The following is a 20,520-nucleotide window of genomic DNA, read 5'->3' on the forward strand; positions in this document are numbered from 1 at the left end:
ATGTTACAAACACTGCGTGCCAACTTTGTTTCCTGGTCTCGTTAACTATTACATACATCCTTAATCCAGAATTGTTTGTCTTGTTATTTCTACCTTTTTGTTTGTTTATTTATTTTGAGAGAGAGACAGAGCGTGTGCATGAGCAGGGGAGGGGTAGAGAGAGAGGGAGAGATCCCAAGCAGGTTCCATACATGCAGAGCAAACCCTACGCATGGCTCCCTTGAGATCATGACCTAACCAGAAATATAGAGTCAGGTACATAACCGACTGAGCCATCCAGGTGCCCTTATTATTTCTATCTTTTGAGGTCAATTCCCCTGCGCTACATTACTATTCAGGTAAATGTTACTTTGCATCTGTTTTCTTCAAGTCTGCTCAACTTTAAAGGTAGCAGGTTTGGAGACCCTGGGCAGCTCAGTCTGGTTAAGCGACAACTCTTGATTTCGGCTCAGGTTATAATCCCACCATTCATGACACCAAGCTCTGCTGGGACTTGTGCTAAACACGGAGCCTCTTTGGGATTCTCTCTCTCTGTTTCTCTGCCACCCTGCCCTTAGTTTGCATGTGCATGTGTGCACGTTCTCTCTCTCTCTCTCCCTCTCTCTCTCTCAAAATAAATAAATAAACACTAAAAAAAATAAAAATAAAAATAAAAATAAAAAATAAAGGTTAGCAGTTTTGTTGACATCCTGTAAAATATTTCATGTAGTGACATCATGGCTCTCAACAGGTACTCCCATGCTTAAGTACCAGCTTTGTACTGCAGTTATCTTTGCTAATTATTGTCTTTTATAATTTGTAGAATACTTTGACTTATGTTTTCTAATTTTACCCCTAAAACGTAGTCAGAAGTTATTAGGACAATTTCAGATAAATGCAGTGATTCATTCACTACGTTACACTGCCTCCTATATAGACTGCACAAGCAATTTTTCACTTCTGGAACTTTACCTATATTACTCATTATTTACCACCATGTTATCAACTAGCCACACTCATCCCATAACTGCTGTATGTTTATTAACTTTCTTCAACCATGTAGTTCATATAACTCCACAATATAACCTCTTTTGGGGCTGAGACTGCAAAGACCTGAGAAAATGGGATGTGTGGAATCAAGCTGAACTAAATACTGGTAGGAAAGAAGGAGAAAATGAAAAGAGCAGTGGAAGTTGTATTCTTATTTTAAAGTATAAGATTCATTTTTATTTCTTGTTAATTAGTTTAATTAATTTGTTAGCTCTAGTGACAATTCCAAAAGAGCACTTCTGAATGTTTGAAAATTCAGCGACATTGTTTGCATACAGGATTTCCACTTTTTTCACTAATTCTGTGAAGGATAGCTTGAATTGGATGGATACGTTGTGATATTATTATTAAAAGACAAACTGATTTAATATTTAAAATTCTTATTACAAAGAAAAAATAATGTCATAGAAATGATTGGGTTACTTTATTAAAACTATCAACATATAAATATTCTTAATATATTTTAAATGCACTTCTGGTTGAGATGGAAACATCTGATTTATTTTTTTGTCAAAATGGCAATTTATAATTTTAAGCTTTTAGCCAGCATTAGAAACAATATGAGATATTTTGACAGTAAAATAATTTTACACAAGATCAGATAAACTGACCTTTAGGGGAAGGAAAGATTTCCATGGATTTTAACAGCAGGTGAACTCTTATCCTTTATCATTATAAAATTCCAAGAAAGAATAATATGTTCTATTCTGTGCCAGTCATTACAGTAGTCAATAAATTAAATTCTATTGCCTGTACTATCATAGGAGATAGTGCATAGGAGAAATCAAAAAATAAAATCATAGGAGAGATTCACAAAATAAAAAAAAAGAAACCACAGAAATCCATGAAAGTGTTTCATTAAAGTAGCTATTCATTGACCCAACTTGTTTGTTTTTAAATATCCTTGAAGAGAACTGTTAGATCCTTTATTTGTAATATGGGACAAATATAGCCCCTATAGCATGCAGTTTGTGAAGATTAAGTGGGATAATCCTCTTTATCTCAAAGCTTAGCATATTTCCTGGCAAATGGCTAGGTATTAGTATTATTATTTCAAAATACGATATGTGTATATATGTGTGAATGTGTGTATTTATAAACCTAGAGATAATGCTACTGCTTTGACATGTATATTTTTACTCCTATTTAAATGGAAAAAACTTAAATTTGGCATGCATATTGCTGGCTGTAAAACTCTTCAGCTTGATTAAAGCAAACACTCACTTAGTGTCATCAGGGTATATTGAAAGAATAATAGGCTAAGGTATCTGAAATAAGTGCCATGTTTACAAAGCTAATTGGGGCCAATGCATGCAATAGGATGTTTTGCAATGAACAATGATAAAATACATTTTAATTTTGTAATGAAAAACAGTTATTGATAACACAGTGGTTTTACAACACTTAGGTGATAGTAATCTCAAAATAATTAGATTTGAAATCAAAAGTTGGAGATGAAAAATGTTATTAGTAAGATAAAAATGCAAATAGTACAAAGTGCAGTGTTTTTGTATTAAGGAAACTATAAAGGTTAATTGGGAGCAAGAACTGAAGAAAAACTATTAACAAGAATTTGGAAATATTCAGAGCTTTATTGGAAAACAGAATTTGAGTCTAATGCCTCAATCTACTAAATTTCACATGCGGATCTCTCCTTTGTTAATAAGCTTTGCAAATATTCACAAGCATTTATAATATGCATGTTTTGTAGAGAAAGAGTTTAATAATGGACACTTGAAAATTTAAAGCACAAAAAAAAGCATTTTGAATGAGTAAATGGTAAGAATTGACTATAGATATCTATCTTTGGTAAGATTAGATTACATTCCCAATATATATTTTTCCAAAGCTGTACAAAGAATTAAAATTCCTTGCTTTTCCTTTTATAGAAATGTTTATAAACAAGGGACTCTCACATATCCATAGGAGAGGAAAAAGCACTGTCAGGCCTTAGCTCTTCCAGAGCAATGAATCTGATATTAGCTTTCTAGCTCTCCAGAAAAAATGACATAAAGAGTAAGAGCTACAATATACCTTTTACATGTTTTTCTCAGATTTTTAAATTCAATCTTGCTTGAAAAACCAAAAATTATATAAATGAAATAGTAAACTTTGATAAAAAAAATCTGTATTTCACTGATTCACCTACCTAAATTTCTCTATGGTATTTCTCTATTTCTCTATGGTATTTTATTATTTATTTCTCTATTTCTCTATGGTATTTTATTATTTAACAAATCAGTCACAAGTAAAATATTCTTATTTTTTCCCTGTAATTTTATCAACTTTATGGCTTTAAGTAGAAAATGTCAAATATGAACCAGCTGTTGTGATCCTCTATTATCCTTATTTTTCTATAGTGGTAAGTGATGGGAATTGCATTTTACCATATAAAATTCACTGTTTTGTTGTTCTAATATGCTACCAACAGGTAAATATGACTATAAAGATAAAGGAACTAATCTGATAGTTAAGTGCTAATTTTCCAAAACAATGTACATCCATATTTAGGTTCAAAAAAACGATTTAAATGAATTATATCTGGCTCAGTAACCACTCTAAATTTATAGGTAAATTTTAATTTTCTTTGTATCCTAATGGTGTTTTAATTCATTTGAGTAATTTATTGATTAAAGAGGAATTGAACTCAATTTTACTATTGCACTTGCTATTAAAAGTCCCAAGGCCTATCTTTGACAGTTGCTGGTCATGTGACTTAGAAGGCCACTTTCTAAATCGCTATTAAAATTTTCAACACACTGACATCCTGACATAAATTTCTGGATCTGTTTTGAAATTATAAAAGCTTATTTTTCTTTAATTTTCCTTTTAAACATTTTTTATTTATGGTATTTTGTATAAAGTTAAAAATATGAATACCCTAAAACCCACTGCGTTCATTCTTAGTAATATTGTATAGCAGGTTACAAGTACAAGAGTGTTGATATCAATGCTACTTGTAATTGATCCACATTGGAAACTATTCATATGCAATCAACAGTAGAACAGATAAAGGTATTGATGCATTGTTCTTTAATTCTATACAAGAAGAATAACCAAACCAGAGATACGTAGGATAACATGTATAAATCTCTAACAATATCTTAATTCAGTTATCCATGTCTAAAACAAATAATAATATTGCACAAATACAATAATTTATGACACTTTCATTTTCTGACACTTTTAAAAATCATAGAGTACTTGATTAGAAAAAAGCAAAGTGATTTCCAGTGAGATCAATATGTGTATTTAGAAAGACCAAATGCCTAAGATATGTCCATTAGAAGTCCTATTATAAAGATTTTAGTACTATTAGAAATAATTTAAAATCCTATGGTTATACAAAAGGAAATGGAAAGTTCTTATTTGCAGTTAGAAAAATTGGAACATGTCTTCTTTCTTGTCTTTGAACAGGTATTGCCTGTACCTGGTATGCTCTGAATTCTGATTTAGTTCAAGTGCTATCACTTTCATGGAGTTCTCTATTAAAAGTCAATTGCTGGGGTGCCTGGGTGGCTCAGTCAGTTGAGCATCTGGCTCTTGACACTGGCTTAGGTCCTGATCTCATGGTCGTGAAATTGAGATCCACCCAGAGCTCCAAGGAGGCTGCTTAAGATTCTCTCTCTTCCCCCCTCTACCTACCTCCTTGCCCTGCTTGTGCTCTCTCTCAAAAAAAAAAAAAAAAAAAGTCAGTTGCCCATCACAATAATGTTCTGTCAAAATGAGGCTTACCCTGGGTGTGTTAGATAAACCTGCATCCGTAGGAGTTAATGTAATACCCTATTTTGAAGTTTCTGCATTGAATCCTATCACATTTCGAGTAGCAGAACCACAGTTCTCTTAAGATATTGACTATGAATTGATCATCAGACTAATAGAGAATTCTTAAAATATAAAATTCATAATTGTTGCATATTTTTTAAATGTTTATTTTATTTCTGAGAGAGAGAGAGAGAGAGGGAGAGTGAGCATAAGTGGGAGGGGGGCAAACAGAGGGGGATAGAGGATCCAAAGCCAGCTCTGTGCTGACAGAAGAGAGGCCAATGCGGGGCTAGAACTCACCAATCAGGAGATCATGACCTGAGCCGAAGTTGATTGCTTAACCGACTAAGCCTCCCAAGGCACCCCTCTTGCATATTTTCAGTGTGTGAAAGATAGAATTAAAAAAAATCTTAATTTTATTTAGTTCAGGAATTTTCTGAGTGGGTGTAAAGATGTAGCTCTAAAAAAAAAAAGGGACTTGTTTTGCAGAAAGCAATTTCTCTCCCCCAATAATAATTTATGATGAGGTAGACAGTAGTTTTCCAGTGTTTACAAGTATCCTGAGGTTTAAATTGTAGATCTCTCCTATGGAAAAGATCTACTCGTGAGATCTCATGAGATCAACTCATGAGATGACGAGGCAGTCAGCAGTCTGTCTTAAATTACAGACAGGGTCAAACCACATTTACATGTGCATTACCTGCCCTGATACATTATTTTACTTTAATTTTTAAATTTTCATTTATTTTTGAGAGAGAGAGAGAGTGAGCATGAGCAGAGAAGGGGCAGAGAGAGAGATGGAGACACAGAATCCAAAGCAGGCTCCAGGCTCTGGGCTATCAGCACAGAGCCTGATGTGGGACTCGAACTCATGAGCTGTGAGATCATGACCTGAGCTGAAGTTGGATGCTTAACAGACTGAGCCAACCAGGCGCCGCTGCCCTGATACATTATTTTAGAGCAACCCATAATATTCCCCGCTAATCTTGACATTTCTTGGGCCATAGACAAGCTTTCTTCTATCTTCATGATGGAACATTGTGTTAGAACAATTCTAAACTGGATAGCGTTTGGTTTTAGTCCATCTTCAGGGTACTTATCTCTTCCTTTTAAGCTCATTCCTCTAGCGATCTCCAACAATAGAACTGGAAAGTCCATCAAAAGCTTTAGAAAACACAAACGTATAACCTATCCAGGCAGTGAGAAGGGACACAGTCATTACAAACTCAAGGACAGATTTTCCATTCCTGCAAAGATGTGGAAATCACTATATAACTTCCTTTTGAATCAGTCCTCTATCATCTACCTTCCATTGCCTACTTACTACACATCTCTCTTCTAGATTGGTTGTCAATAATTTCAACAAAGAGTAGACAAAAATTCTCAGTGCCCTTGCTGCTAATTAAGCTTTGAAGGGGTGACTTTCAGTATTATTAAGTGATTCATTGCAATATCATTTAAAAGTTATTTACCTTTGCATGACTACTTCATAATTCAAACAAATGTCTCATTCTTACATTTTAAGGTTGGGTCTATGTGGTTGGAATGATTAAAAATATAAATAATGGAATAGATAATAAAATCCAAAGGACTTTTAACATCATTAATTTTTAATTTAAAAAAATTTTAAGTTCTAGAATTTTGGTAATAGATAAGCTACAAATAAATAGATGAGTCTGAAATAAATTTATGTACTCAAACATGATTAACAAATAGTAACAGTTTTCCAGTTTTATTTATAATTATTTCTTTAATTTTTTTTTTATGTGAAAGAAATGAAACATCACAGGTAAAGTTGAGGAGCTAATTTTTACCTGCCCTCCCTCCCCAAGAATTCACTTACCTTTTTCTGAACGGGAAATTGCTATTATATATTTGCTATATTTTTTCAGTCCTTTCTAAATTTAACTTCATATAAACGAGTCCATGAAAATATAATAGCTGTGTGTGTTTATTTCATTTACTTAAAAGCCATTGTACCGTGAATTGTATGAAATTTCTTGTTTTTTTTTAAAGACACATTTATTCAGCGTCATGATCCATTACATTTAGCAATCAATAGCATGGGTGCCAAAAAAAAAATCTACGTTAAAACTCTTTGTTGGAATGCTTTACACTTTCCACAGAACAGAAACTAAAATAACCCGTTATACAAGTAGTCACAAATACAGTCCTTGAGTTTTTTGCCTGTACACATGAGTATTGTCTAAAACATGTCTGCTTTGTAGCAGCTAGGCCCTGTCCCACTGTGCTTGGCTGAATTCACAAATCTGTTGTAACCTATAGCTTCCCTCTCACTTCTCTGGCTCTCCTCTCTTGCTAAGCTTTGTTTCCTGGCAGTAATTAAAACCTTCTGCCACTGCCATAGCTACTGCTGTTGCTGGAACCACCATAGCCACCTTGGTTTCTGGTTGGGCAAAGTATTGGCCTCTACCACCATAGGGGCCAGAGCTTCTGCCTCCAAAACTTCCTCCTTTCATAGGTCCAGAATTTGAAGATTGATTGTTGTAACTGCCAAAATAATTATAGCTTCTACCACTTCCAGAGTTGCTTCCATCATTACCAAATCTGTTATAGCCATCCCCACTGCCACCATATTCACCACCACCTTTACTGCCACCAAAGTCACCTCACCCACTGAAGCCAAAGTTGTCATTCCCACCAAAACCACCTCCACGACTGCCACTGAAGTTCCCAGAACCACTTCAACCTGTTTGGCTGGAAGAAGCACTAGCCATCTTTTGTTTAGGTAAAGCTTTCCTTACTTCACAGTACGATATTTCTGAATAACAATCTTGTCTACAGAGTCATGGTTATCAAATGTTACAAAAGCAAAGCCTCTCTTTTTGCCACTTCCTTGGTCAGTCATGATTTCAATCACTTCAATTTTCCCATACTGTTCAAAATAATCTCTTAGGTGATGTTCTTCAGTGTCTTCTTTTTTTTTTTTTTTTTCTTCAGTGTCTTCTTTAATGCCACCAACAAAAATCTTTTTCACGGTTAAGTGGGCACCAGGTCTTTGAGAATCTTCTTTCAAGACAGCCCTCTTTGGTTCTAGAACCCTTCCATCCACCTTGTGTGGCTTTGCATTCATGGCTGCATCCACCTCTTCCACAGTGGCCCAGGTGACAAACCCAAAGCCTCTGGAGAGCTTGGTGTTTGGATCTCTCATTACCACACAGTCCGTAAGTCTTCCCCACTGCTCAAAATGGCTCCTCAGACTCTCATCAATTGTTTCAAAGCTCAAACCTCCGATTAAAACTTCTGCAGCTGTTCAGGCTCTTTGGGAGACTCTGACTTAGACATGATGGCGGTGGGAGGGGAGACTTTCATGAAGCTTACTCGGTGACACCCACAGACAGAAAGGAAATATTTTCTATATTTTATTTAGCAGAATATTTTTAAGATCCATCCAAGTTGATAAATATACATCTAACTTCTATATATTATTTTGTTGTTTAACTCAATAATAATTTATTAATTGATTTTTCTAATGTAAACCTTTGACTTTTTCTCATTTTTCTCTATTATAAACAATTCTGCATTGACCTCAATTGTATTTGTGTTGTCATGAGGACGTATCATCTTAAAGGACCCCAGGTTCCTTTCAGATTTATACCTAAGAGCAGTATTACTCAGCCTTTTGCTATTTCAAATCTATTAGATGATGTCAAGTTATTATTCAAAGTGGAGATCCCAATTTGCTTTCTACAAGGTGGTTTAAGAAAATTGTTGTTTCCCATATTCTAGCAGATGTTTTCTGTTAAGAGAATTTTGACTTTTTGTCTACAAATGTGGTTTATTTGATAATTATTTGTCTTCATTGAAACCTATTTCTTTTAAATATATTTGCTCTAATTTAATATTTTATAAAAATAGGTCATTTTAACTTTCTGATGCTGTTGACGTGAAATTTGCCTGTCCCATGGTATACATCAAGAACAGGGACTATTCATAGCCCTGTTTGCAAATACTTCCCCAGGAGTGTTTTCGATGGCTCTTTTCTTGGCCTCAGGTACTTTCTTCACAAGCATGCACTGATCACAGTATTCAGCAAAGTAGTTTATTATCAGAAAATTAATAAACTACAGCTACACTTAAAACCAGTTTAATTTCACAAACATTATGTTAAGTAAAATAAACCATATAGAAAAGAATATATGACACAAATTTATTAATTCCTGAACCAGATCTAAGTAATATTTGAGGTTAAAAATTATAATATCATTTACATAAGAGTAGTTAGTGATTAGAAGGGGGCACAATCAAGACTTCTGGGTTGGGAAATATATTCTAGTCACTGGCCAGAGTGATAGTTTCCAGGTGTATTTATTTTGTGAAAATCAATTAACATGTACCCTTATGATTTATGAATTATTTCTTATTTTGATGTATTTTACATTGTGATTATATTTTATATTGGTTAATAAACCAATAGAAACATTGGAGCATGAAGGTGAGAAAACCCATGAAAAGTTTTTTTTTTTTTTTTTAATGGATGAAACAGAAAAGAAGAAAGGGAAGAGATTCAAGGAATCAGTCCAGGAGGTGAAATATCAGAGTAATTGAAATTCTAAAAAGGGTACAGGAAAACTTGAGAAAATAGAATTGTTGAAGACATTACAAAAAGAGAAATGCCTGGATCTGAAAGAAGTGTCTTCAAGAAGGCTTCAGAACTCAGAGCCTTGTGTAATGAATGTGCATCTTGTGATATTAAAATTAAACAGACATTAAAGAGAACACCTGAAGGGGTCTATAATGAAATTTAAAGTACTAAAAGTAAGTAAACTAAATCATGAACAAAAAAAAACTAAACACAAATGGACTGGAGTAAGAATAGCATCAGACGTGTCATCAATAGCTCTGGACATTAGAGATCAGGGATTGATGCCTTTAACTATCAGTAAGAAAACAATTTTCTACCTACAACTCCAAACTGAAACAATTAAATGTAAATAAAGAATAAAGGCACTTTCAGTCATGTAATATTCACTAAGTTTACCTTATAGGCACCTTTACTTAGGATTTGACTGGAGGATTTATTCCCAGCAAAATAAGACACTAAACCAAGAACAGTCTTTGGATCCAACCTAGAACACAATAAGAGAAGATCTAAAACCATATATAAACAGCAGATTTTAAAATGTAATTGCAGGATGAGAATTTAGAACAGCCTAGACTTATGATAAAGATAATTAATAGATGGTGAAAATGGAAATTCACTTGAACTTGATGCAATGCATATTCTCTGTTGAATAATATGGGAGTTTAGAATTAGGGTCACACCAAACGCAATATGTTTATATTTTAACTTGGCACTACCTTAAAAAATCTTATTTATGGGGTCAAAATTATCTATATAATGTTATTAGTTTTAATCTTTTACAATCAGTCTCAGAAAACCGTGTTTAGTAGAAGAAGATATGAAAATAAAGGTATTGGTGACAATACAGGAGATGAAGAAAATGTGAGAAGTGCAGGAAATGAGGAATATGCTAATGTTCTTATCTAATACTGTAGAGTCAAAAGATAGCCTTTGTGGTTTATAGAACAAAGAAATGTTTGAACTTACTTGAACTAGTAGAGGTAATTAGAAGAAGGAATATGGGTATCAGTATAACTATTAGGGGAGGTAGTAGTAGAGAGAGAGAGAATTCAATCTAAGTCCTGTCTTCTGTCATCAACATCTGCATCACAACTCCTATGCCCAGAAAAATATGTATCTTAATGTCTTCTTAAACTATTGCTTTTATTATAGTTTTATAAAACCTTTTTTTAAACAAAAACTATTGTTTTTATTCCCGAGCCTCCACCTAGCTTCTGATGGTTGTTCTGCTATTGGCAGGATTCCATGGCTGATTCAATGTAGAGTCAGCTTTGTTCAGAGTTCTTCTTGGTTGATATGACCTCAGTTTGGGTCCCTCTGGCTGAAGTCTCTGAAACACAGCTATATCATGTAAGCTTCCAGTTAACTTGGCATACTCTGCCTAGGCTGTCATGTGTATTATTTGATTCTGGAGTCCTTATGGCAGGTTCATTACCTGCCCCTATTTAGCAGGGGGCTTGGAAAGCCAAACTTCAGACTCCATCTGCCTAAACAAGATTGTGCAATGTTAAGGTAGTATGGTGGGAGAGTGGCCTGCAGTCACTTGCCAGGGTTCTGGAGAGATCTGTGTTGGTATCCTGTTGCTGCTGTAACAAATTGCTGCATACTTAGTGGTTTAAAACAACACAGTTATTATCTTAAAATTCTAGTGGTCAGATGTCTGAAATATGTTCCACTTCACTAAAATCAGGGTGTCAGCTGGTTTAGATTTGTTCTGGAGGCTCTAAGGAGAATCTATTTTGTTATCTTTTTTTGCATTCTCTGCATTATTTAGCTCTTGGATCCTTAATCCATCTTCAAAACCAACAGAATAACATTTTTACATTTCTTGCTCTCTTCTTTCTGCCTCCACTTGTAAGGACCCTTATCATTACATTGGATTTACAAAGATAATCCAGGATAACCTCCCCATCTCAAAATTTAGTCACATCTACAAAGTACCTTTTACCTTGTAAGGTAACATTTTTGCAGATTCCGGGGATTAGGGTAGGGACATCTTTGGGAGACCATTCTCCTTACTAAGGAACCAAGGCAAAAAGTCCATTCTGTCCTAAGTATCTCTATATTTCTAATGTAACTCCTTCCCAGGAAGCATAGTTGTCTGACAGCCTTGCTGTCTTGCCAACTCCTCAATGTCCCCTTCGGGGAGATTTCCCAAATGTCATTTGTTCCTTTTTTTTCTGCCTTCACCATTACTGTTGAGCCCTTATGATAAACAGGCATATTTTTTTATATGCATTTGGAGAACTTTATGTTGTCATGTTAAAGCAAAGGTAGGACAAGAAAGGTTAAATAAGGGTGCCTGGGTGGCTCAGTCAGTTAAGCATCAGACTCTTGATTTTTGGCTCAGGTCTCTGAGTTTGAGCCCTACATTAGGATCCAAGATGGCAGTGTGGAGCCTGCTTGGGATTCTCTCTCCCATTCTTTCTGCCTCTCTCCGGCTTGTGCCTTCTTTCTCAAAATAAATAAATACCTCTTTTAAAAAAAAGAAAAAGGTTAAATAAATTTAGAATATTTTTAAGGACAATTGCATGGCTCCCAAGATTAAAGTCTTTTTAGATAATCCTTTTGGCAGAAAGGAAGCTGATTTTTACTTTATTTTTCTCTTTGTTATTTTTTCTGCAACAAATTCTCATCTTCTCTATGTTGGCTAGATGTCTCTCACTTAATAGGGAGAAGAAGATCAGATACTCAAGAGGCAGCAAAAGAAATGTACAAAAATATCCAAATAGTAATGTGTTAGGAAGTCATTTCTATTATATAGTGAGTGGTAACAAATATGAAAAAAATTATTGATATCATGTTACTTATTAGAAGTGTCAAAAAACACCATGATTTAAATTCTCTAGAATTGTAGGGATCGGGAAAAGACCTTCTGTATTATTTGATTCTTTATCTATCTATCTATCTATCTATCTGTCTATGATTTATACAGGAATAAAAATGTTGAAATAAAATCTTAATTAAAATACTAGACTTTTTAAGAAATTGATCTGGAGAAAAGTGGAAGTTAACTCTCTTAGTTACAAATATTCAATAAAGGGAATGCTTGTACGAAGCAGAAAATGGTACTCCCTCTGGGTAAATGGAACACCATGGGATACACCTTAAGAAAACAGATGTCTTTATGCTAATTAATAAAATGTGCTACTTTCTCTGGGCAGATGCAGTCATACGCATGAGCTCATAGCTTGCCAAACAGAATTTGGGCTAGATTTCATCCCTCATGGGCCACCAGCTGGACATCCTTCTAAAGTCTATAGTCAGCAAAATCATATGAGGCATTCCTGCATGGATAATTCAATTGTCCAATTTTCCTAGTTATATTACTACAAATTGGCAGAAAAATGCAATCTATGGAGCTTCAGAATTCAAACTGTTGGTGCTTATATGCACTTCAGTTGAGTTTCAATATAAACACATTTATGATTTCATTGGCATCTATGCTGTTTTCAGAAGTTTCATTGTTGTACAGCCAACAGCAGCATTGCATTCTTTTTTCTTACCTCATAAAAGTCAGTTTTATGCCAAGAACAAAGCAGTCAAAGTAGCATATCCTTGTGCAAAGAGGTGGTCCCTTGTCTGTGGAGAATTTTTAAATAGTCAAATCATCTATAAGTCACTTTGCTTTATCTTACAACCATGAACTGGAGATTCTAAATAACATCCATGAGAAGATACTTCTCCCTGAAAAAAATAATTTTTATTCAAATTATAAAGACAATTGCCTATCGTTTACTATTGAATTTTAGTGGCATATATACAATATCAAAGTAGCTTGTTAAATTATCAGTTAATTTATTATCACTTTATTATGGTCTTATACTTTATTCTATTTTTTCATACTTACTTTCACTAAGAAACATTGTATCCTATGTGAAAAGTAATATGGAGAATTCATAGTTATACATATATTCAGTCGCTGGCATGCACAGATTCAGCTCTCTGCATTCATTTCCAGAGCACATTTGGAATTGTTCCAGTTTGATTCTAATACATTTTATATCTCCAACTCCTGTACTGTTACATTTCACTGACTTTAATTAGTCGTTTTGGAATTAAAAAAAATAACTTTTAAGACAGAGAAAGAAACTGATATGCCAGTTCTATCACTCAATACAATCACTTAGAGATTTTATTTGTATTTAAAATTTTAAACAGTGAAAAAATACAAGCTGTAAGATATAACATTTTTGTTTAATATACACAAATTTTAGGTTATATGGAAACTTTTACTGAACTTGTTCCTAAACTGTGGTCATTAAAACCAGAGGGAAGTCTGATACATTATGTAGGCTAATAATGTAGATTTATACAGTTCTATGTGTAGGAAGGAAATAGTGACTCTCTGGAAAAGAACTGATTATAAGGGAAGAAAGAGTTGAGGTGTATAACCTGGGATCAAGGCAGACTGGCAGAAAACAGTATTTGGATCCAACCTTATTAATACCTATCATTTAAATTATTTGTTCTCTTTATTCAAGAAGCCCATAATTGTGTGCTATAGCAAGGATTTCACAATAGGAATGCAGAAACACGTTAAAGCATTTATGGAATGAACTAAAGTTCTTATCCACAACTGCACATGATATTAAAAAAAGCAATTAGTATGCAGGTGTGTGTTTAGTAGTGTTGTCAGTTATACTGGTCATAATGTCAGTGGAAAGCATGATCCTGGCATTGACAATGGTGTCCTTGGCCTGTGCCTCTGGTCCTGGGGGCACATCTCAGCCTATAGGTCTACCGCAGCTGTATCTCAAATAGTACTCCTTTGTTACTAACAGAAAACAGATTTCATGTCAGTGAACCAGAGTTGGAAGAAAGAAAGTGAAAGTCAGATGCTATGGTGTCAACTAGTTTCCTGTACTCAAGTAAGGTTCTTTTAGATAACTATTTAAGTAGAAGTTAGGAAAGGATGAGAATACCAGGTGCAGATGGGGACGGAGAAGATCAAACATTTGAATCTTCATTTTCCCTTGTGTATCACTGTGTATTTACAGTGATAGGAAACATATATTCAGAAAGCTTTATTTCTTTTAACTATTTTAATCCTGGGGTAGTTAACTCTCCTATGTAGTAACAACTATATTCTTTAAGGCAATTAAGAGGCTTAATGTCTTCTCACTGCCTACTTTGTGAGATTCATTATTACAAAGAGTTCTATTTATCCATGCATTATTTTCTTCAGATTAATGGTTAATTTAATAATTAATAAATCTGAAAGAGAACTTTAAATATTGGTTAAAGGTTATAAAAATGTAACTTGTAAGCTACTTTTAATCAAAAGATTTGAGTTCATTAAGATTCCAGTACTCAACCCATTTTTTTTTTCCTCAAAGAGAAATGAAAAGAGACAAGGTTAGTATCCTATGATACTACAGGTTAAGAAAAAGTGAATAACAATAGTGCTATGCCCTGGGTTTTTTGGGACAGCTGGGGCTGGAAGCATCACAGGTCGTCTTGCAAGAAGAAAATGGACATGAATTGTTTAGTTTAGCTAAGTGAGCTAGCCGATATTGTTCAGTTAGCAGAAGTAATATTTAATCTTAATTTAATCTTAAGAAGGGTATGCACATTAAAATTTCAGTAAAGTCAACTTTATTCAAAAATTCATCACAAAAATGGATCCTCATTTTTTTACCAAGCATTCTAAAACATGTTTAGATTTTTTATTGAAATATAGTTGACATACAATGGTATATTGGTTTAGCATGTACAACATAATGATTTGACAATTCTATACATCATGCAATTCTCCACAATAAGTGTACCTACCATCTGTTGACATACATTATTACATTATTGACTATATTCCCTATGCTTATGTATATCTGATGTTTAATATATTGTTATTGTAGTGCAATATTCTTCTCAATCAGCTTCTGCTGAAAACTCAGTTGGGATACATATATTCCTACCCTCATAGTTTAGGTCCCTTGAACCTTAATTTAATTATTTGCTTAAAATGATATAAATGTAGACAGGAAATATATTAAAGCTTGCATCTAGAATTCTGGGATGTAAATATTAAGTTCAACCTTGTCCTTAAACACAAGTTTTGTTACCTTTATCATCATCTTCTTTCCAATGTGTACCTCTTGCTTGTCATCTGTTTGGCACCCTCTGTCCTTCCAGGTTTGGTGCCTGTATTAGTCAATATAGACTAATTTATGCTGCAGGGAAAAAAAACAAAAAGATCAGTGGCTCAATACTATCAAAGTTTGTGCTACCACACTGCAGGTTCCACATGGGTGAGGTGGTGCGTAGGTCCTCAGAACACTCAGATCTCTAGGATGTTAGTAGCACTACCACCTTATAGACAGGTGACTATGGAGTAAGTAGCCTTCTCTGGCATGTAGACATAAGAAAATAAAACCGGAGAACCATGCACAGGGTTTTCAATACCTTACTTAGCTAGGAAGTGTCAAATCACTTTTGCTCATGTGTCACTGGCCATAACTAGCTACATGACCCTGCTCTAATTGCCAGAGAGGCTAAGAGAAGTGAGAGAGCAAATGAAAAGTCTGGTGAACACCAGGGTCACAGTGTTCTTCCTTTTTCTTGCTGGCAACTGAATTTTTATCTCTCAATATGAGCATGGTGTCTTGGAAACTGCTCTCTTATTTCTCTCCATCCCTATTTGTATTTCCAAACATTGTCTGCATCTGTATTCCCTAACTCAGATTTTTGAATGCTCTCTTGATATCCATGAATAGATGTAGGAATTCCTTATTGCCTGTTATACAAAATTACTATACTCATTGAGCATCTCTAGACTCTTGAAATGAGGAGAAATCTCAGAATGGGCATTAAAATCAATTTTTAAAAATGTGACTCTATTCTAAAATTTGGTCAATTCCCTATTACTAACTACTGCCTCTTGTCACTATGCCCCAGTGGCTCAGAAGATTTTGAAATTCTTTACCAATAGACACTAGGGAAGCAAATGGTTTTAAAAAGACTTAGCTGTTCCTTTCCCAATTTTTTTTCACCCTATTTTCCTGTTCACAGGCCTTTCTGTCCAGAACATTGCTTCTCTATTTAAATAAAATTTTAAAGTGCTTTGAGGAAGAAGATCAAGTGAAATAAGGCAATATATAGGTAGAGAATTATGTATAAAATTTGGTTTGTTGTTTGGTTGGTTTTCCTTTAGGGAGATTTGCTCATAGGATTAGCATAATAAATCATGCAATGAACACTCAGGAAAAATATAAGACAGAGAGATGTCGTTTTAAAGTTTACATCATTGGGGATTCAAGGGTATGGGTGTGCTCCAAAGATAAGCTAGATAGGAAAAGAATAGGAGAAAAGAAGTTTGAATCCCAGCACCTAAACTTTTCAATGAAATAATGACCCTTTGAGCCTTGAGGAGAAGACAGAACTGGAGAGAATGGCAAGGAGTTCTATACTGATGGAGGGCCCTCCATATGAAAAATATGATTAAAGTGGAAATAATATTCCACACTTTTTCTCTTTTTAGTCCTTTAGGGTTAGCCAGTAAGTCTGTGATTATCTGGGGATATGGTTTATGCATCAGAAGATCTTCCTTCCTTCAAGAGGCCAACCTCTTGTGACAGCCATGGCCTCTTGTATCCATTAATGCAAGAAAAAATAGCAGAAGGCTTAGAATTTTACCTCAAGAGATTCAGAATAACCTGAATAGTAAGAGATTAAATTAAATTCAAGAATATCTTGCCTATAGGCAAAAATGGATTCCTTTTTTTGTCTTCTTTCTCATGTATCACCAGAAAATTTCTCTTCTGACCAAGATGGAATATGACGAATTGGGCTTACCCTGCCTAAAATGACAGCGGCAACAAAAAAACAGCAAAAAAAAAAAGAGAAAAAAAATAAATATCTGTTTTTAAAACATGGGCCATTAAACAATGAAGAAAAGGGAAATGGAAAACAAATAAGGTAATTCCTATCATTCCTGACCACAGCTCAAGGACTGGAAACCGAGGTGAAGCCCAGCATATTCCTTAGGTTGAGGAGATAGAGCTGGGAGTCTGGAGAGATCAAGGATACCAGTGTTTACAGTATAGAGTAACAGAGAGGAGAGAGCACCATGGAGAGACAATCCAGGAAACCTGCATAGAGTTCTCTTGAAGTATTCAACAAGTACTTAGCACATGCATGTGAGGAAAATCCCTGAGGTCAGGAAAATAACTATCTAATAATAATAATTAAAAAAGTAGGAGAACAGTACCTGATGTTCAAACAAAGCTACGGACAGTGTCCTTTTCTACCAGCTAAACTGGTAAATATCATTAAATCATGGAATATTGAACAGAATTTGAGAGAAGGTCTTGCACCAGATGTGGGTTATAATAAGCTGTAGAGTGAGCACTGCTGAGACCCACATGGCAAATCATAAAAGCATGACATGAAAGAACAAACCATTTCCAAGTAACTTAATTGCATCTCAGAGCAGAGCTCAAGAAGGAATTTAGGACTAAAAAATTATCCAGTGTGTAACAAAATAAAATCTACAATGTTAGGAACCCTTCAATGATTACCAGGAATGCAAAGAGGCAGGAAAAGACAATCCAAAATGAGGAGAAAAATCAATCAATCAAGAATCAGGAGTGATACAGATGGTTTGACTTACCAGAAAAAGTTATTAAAAACAGTTACCAAAACTACAATTAAAAATTAGAGATACGGAAGATATTTTTATAAGATCAAAATCAAACTACTCAAGATGAAATCTGTAATATCTTAGAATAAAAAAACTCTGAATAGGATAAGTGCCATACCAGATATTACAGATAAATATATTAATGATCATGAGGATATATCAGTAGAAAGTATTCAAAATAAAGTGCAGATGGAAAAAAAATTCGAAGTTACTTTGTAGGACGGCCTCAAGTAGACTGCTATACATGCGATTGTAGACTTTCAGTGGGGAGGGATAGGAAGGACAGAACAAAACTGAATAAATAATGGCCAGTGATTTCACAAACATGATGGAAATTATAAACCCATGTATCCAAGAACCTCAATAAACCCCAAGCACAAGAAATAAGAAGAAAACTCTACCAACTCATGTCATAATCAAAAGCAGTGATGAAAAAAATCTTAGGGAATACAGAAAAAAAAGACATTGTGTACAGAGAAACTAAGGTGCAGATGAGGGGATATTTCTCATGAGAAATAATACAAGCAAAAAGACAGTGATAACGTGTCTTTTCAACACTGGAGAAACTTTATGAATGGGGGTAGAATTGTTTATAAAGACACAGTCTTTATGATGAAATAATTGTCAAAGTGAATATGGTAGTGATAAAGGATTGTATCCATTGGTCAAAGCCCAAAGAACTACACACCACAAAGTAATTTTTAGTATATGCAAACAACAACACACAATAAAAATACCAGGCTGCGACAAATGAATCTTAACTGCATTACAAAGGAATCACATAACAGTGAAGTGAATGGGGAGGAAAGGATGTGATCTAAGTAAATTTAGAAAACAGTATTCTGTTCTGACTGCCCACTGTAAAAAAAAAATAGTAAAAACAAAACAAAAATACTGTATACAAACACTGCATTTCCGCACTTATTATACAAAGCTTGGCTTAAATTAAGTACTCAGTAAATTATCTCTATTTATGCTTTTGTGATTCTGTGTTTCATTTAAAAATGGCTATAAAATTGTCTCAAATTTGAGGAGTATTTGGGGCTCGGTCTGACAAAACAGATGATGAGCTGAGCTATAACCAAATTTTTTTTCAAAGAATCCTAGGAAACTCCTTAACCAAGGTGGAGGTGATATAGTTAGGATACTAGCTATTGAATGGTAGTTGAAAAGCAATGGAGATGAGATCATGGGTAGTGAGGAGGCCCCATAATTGAGAAGTTGAGCTATTGGAGGGATAGTTTTAATCACAGTACTATGGATGATTTATGATGATAAAAACAAGCAAATATAAAATCATGTTTAAGTATTAATTGAATAGCTTCAATATATCTTGTTAGTCTTAAGACATAGTTTCTGACATGGTCTGTTGGGAAAGAGGAGTCAAGAGTTGGTATGGTTTTAGTGAAAGAAGGCACCTGAGAGCTAAAGAAGCCTCAGGAAGGAATAAAAAGAACAAGCAATTAGGAAATATGGAAAAGAGTTGAAGTTATCCAAATTGTCTTTATTCATATGGAAAATGTTTTAAAAAGTTATTTATTTTAAGATAAATCAGAATATTACTTTGAACAGGCCTTCTGTTGTCAGTATTGGATAATTCTACAGGAAACAATTATTAAGAAGAATTTTTTAGCAAAGCAAAATTTTCAAATCCTGCTGATAAAAGACTCTCTAAAGCACAAATAATATTTATTTAAACAGCATAAAATCTGGCTCTAAGGAGCACAGTTAACGTCCTTGGATATGGGATTTACCTGAACAGATGCTCTGGTACTTTTATTTGAAGTAGCAAATGAGGCCACATGTATTTGCAGAATTAGCACATATAACAGATGAAAATTGGACGTTGTACCCATTTTCACTGTTATGGGGATTGTGCTATGAGACACCCCAGATGTTACTCTTTGGCAAACAGTTGTTATTCTTTGTTTGGGGCTCGGATGATTATCTTATGATTCTGGATATGTACCAAACTCACTCTCTAAGCATCTGGCCTAATATAGTCAAGCAGATAATATAAATGGACTTCCTTACTAACAAGGTAATGTGTAAAGTGACAGTTCACTTGGTTTGGGAATCCTTCATGAATAACACTACCTTTCCCGTGCAGCATGATGTACTTCACTATTTAATGAATGATAGTTTCTGGTTGAACAGAAGGCTCCATGTTGAACATGGAGACAAATTTCTTAATTTATACTGTGTGTTACAACTTCCTTTGGGCTCTACTTGCTTTCATTGTAGTATGAAATTTTAATAGATGGTAAAAAGCAGACGGCTTCTAACCCAAAAACAGTCATTGGTTACTTTTATTTTTCTTTACATATTTACAATGTTGCATCTCTTTCATAATTTCATTTTGTATTTTTGATATTATTCAATTTTTCAGTTATTCATTTGGAATCCAAACCATGTATTGAATGCTGGCAATGAACCAGATAAATGATGTGTATACATGTTCCATTATTCTTCCATTTTG

At 34.3% G+C, this 20,520-nt stretch overlaps 1 pseudogene; it reads right to left on the minus strand.

Annotated features, from left to right (window-relative positions):
• Nucleotides 1-7,095: 7,095 nt before the first annotated feature.
• On the minus strand, nucleotides 7,096-8,100 carry LOC125168639 (heterogeneous nuclear ribonucleoprotein A1-like; annotated as a pseudogene).
• Between the last annotated feature and the right edge of the window lie 12,420 nt (nucleotides 8,101-20,520).

Source organism: Prionailurus viverrinus, chromosome B3, assembly GCF_022837055.1.
Source record: "Prionailurus viverrinus isolate Anna chromosome B3, UM_Priviv_1.0, whole genome shotgun sequence".
NCBI lineage: Eukaryota > Metazoa > Chordata > Mammalia > Carnivora > Felidae > Prionailurus > Prionailurus viverrinus.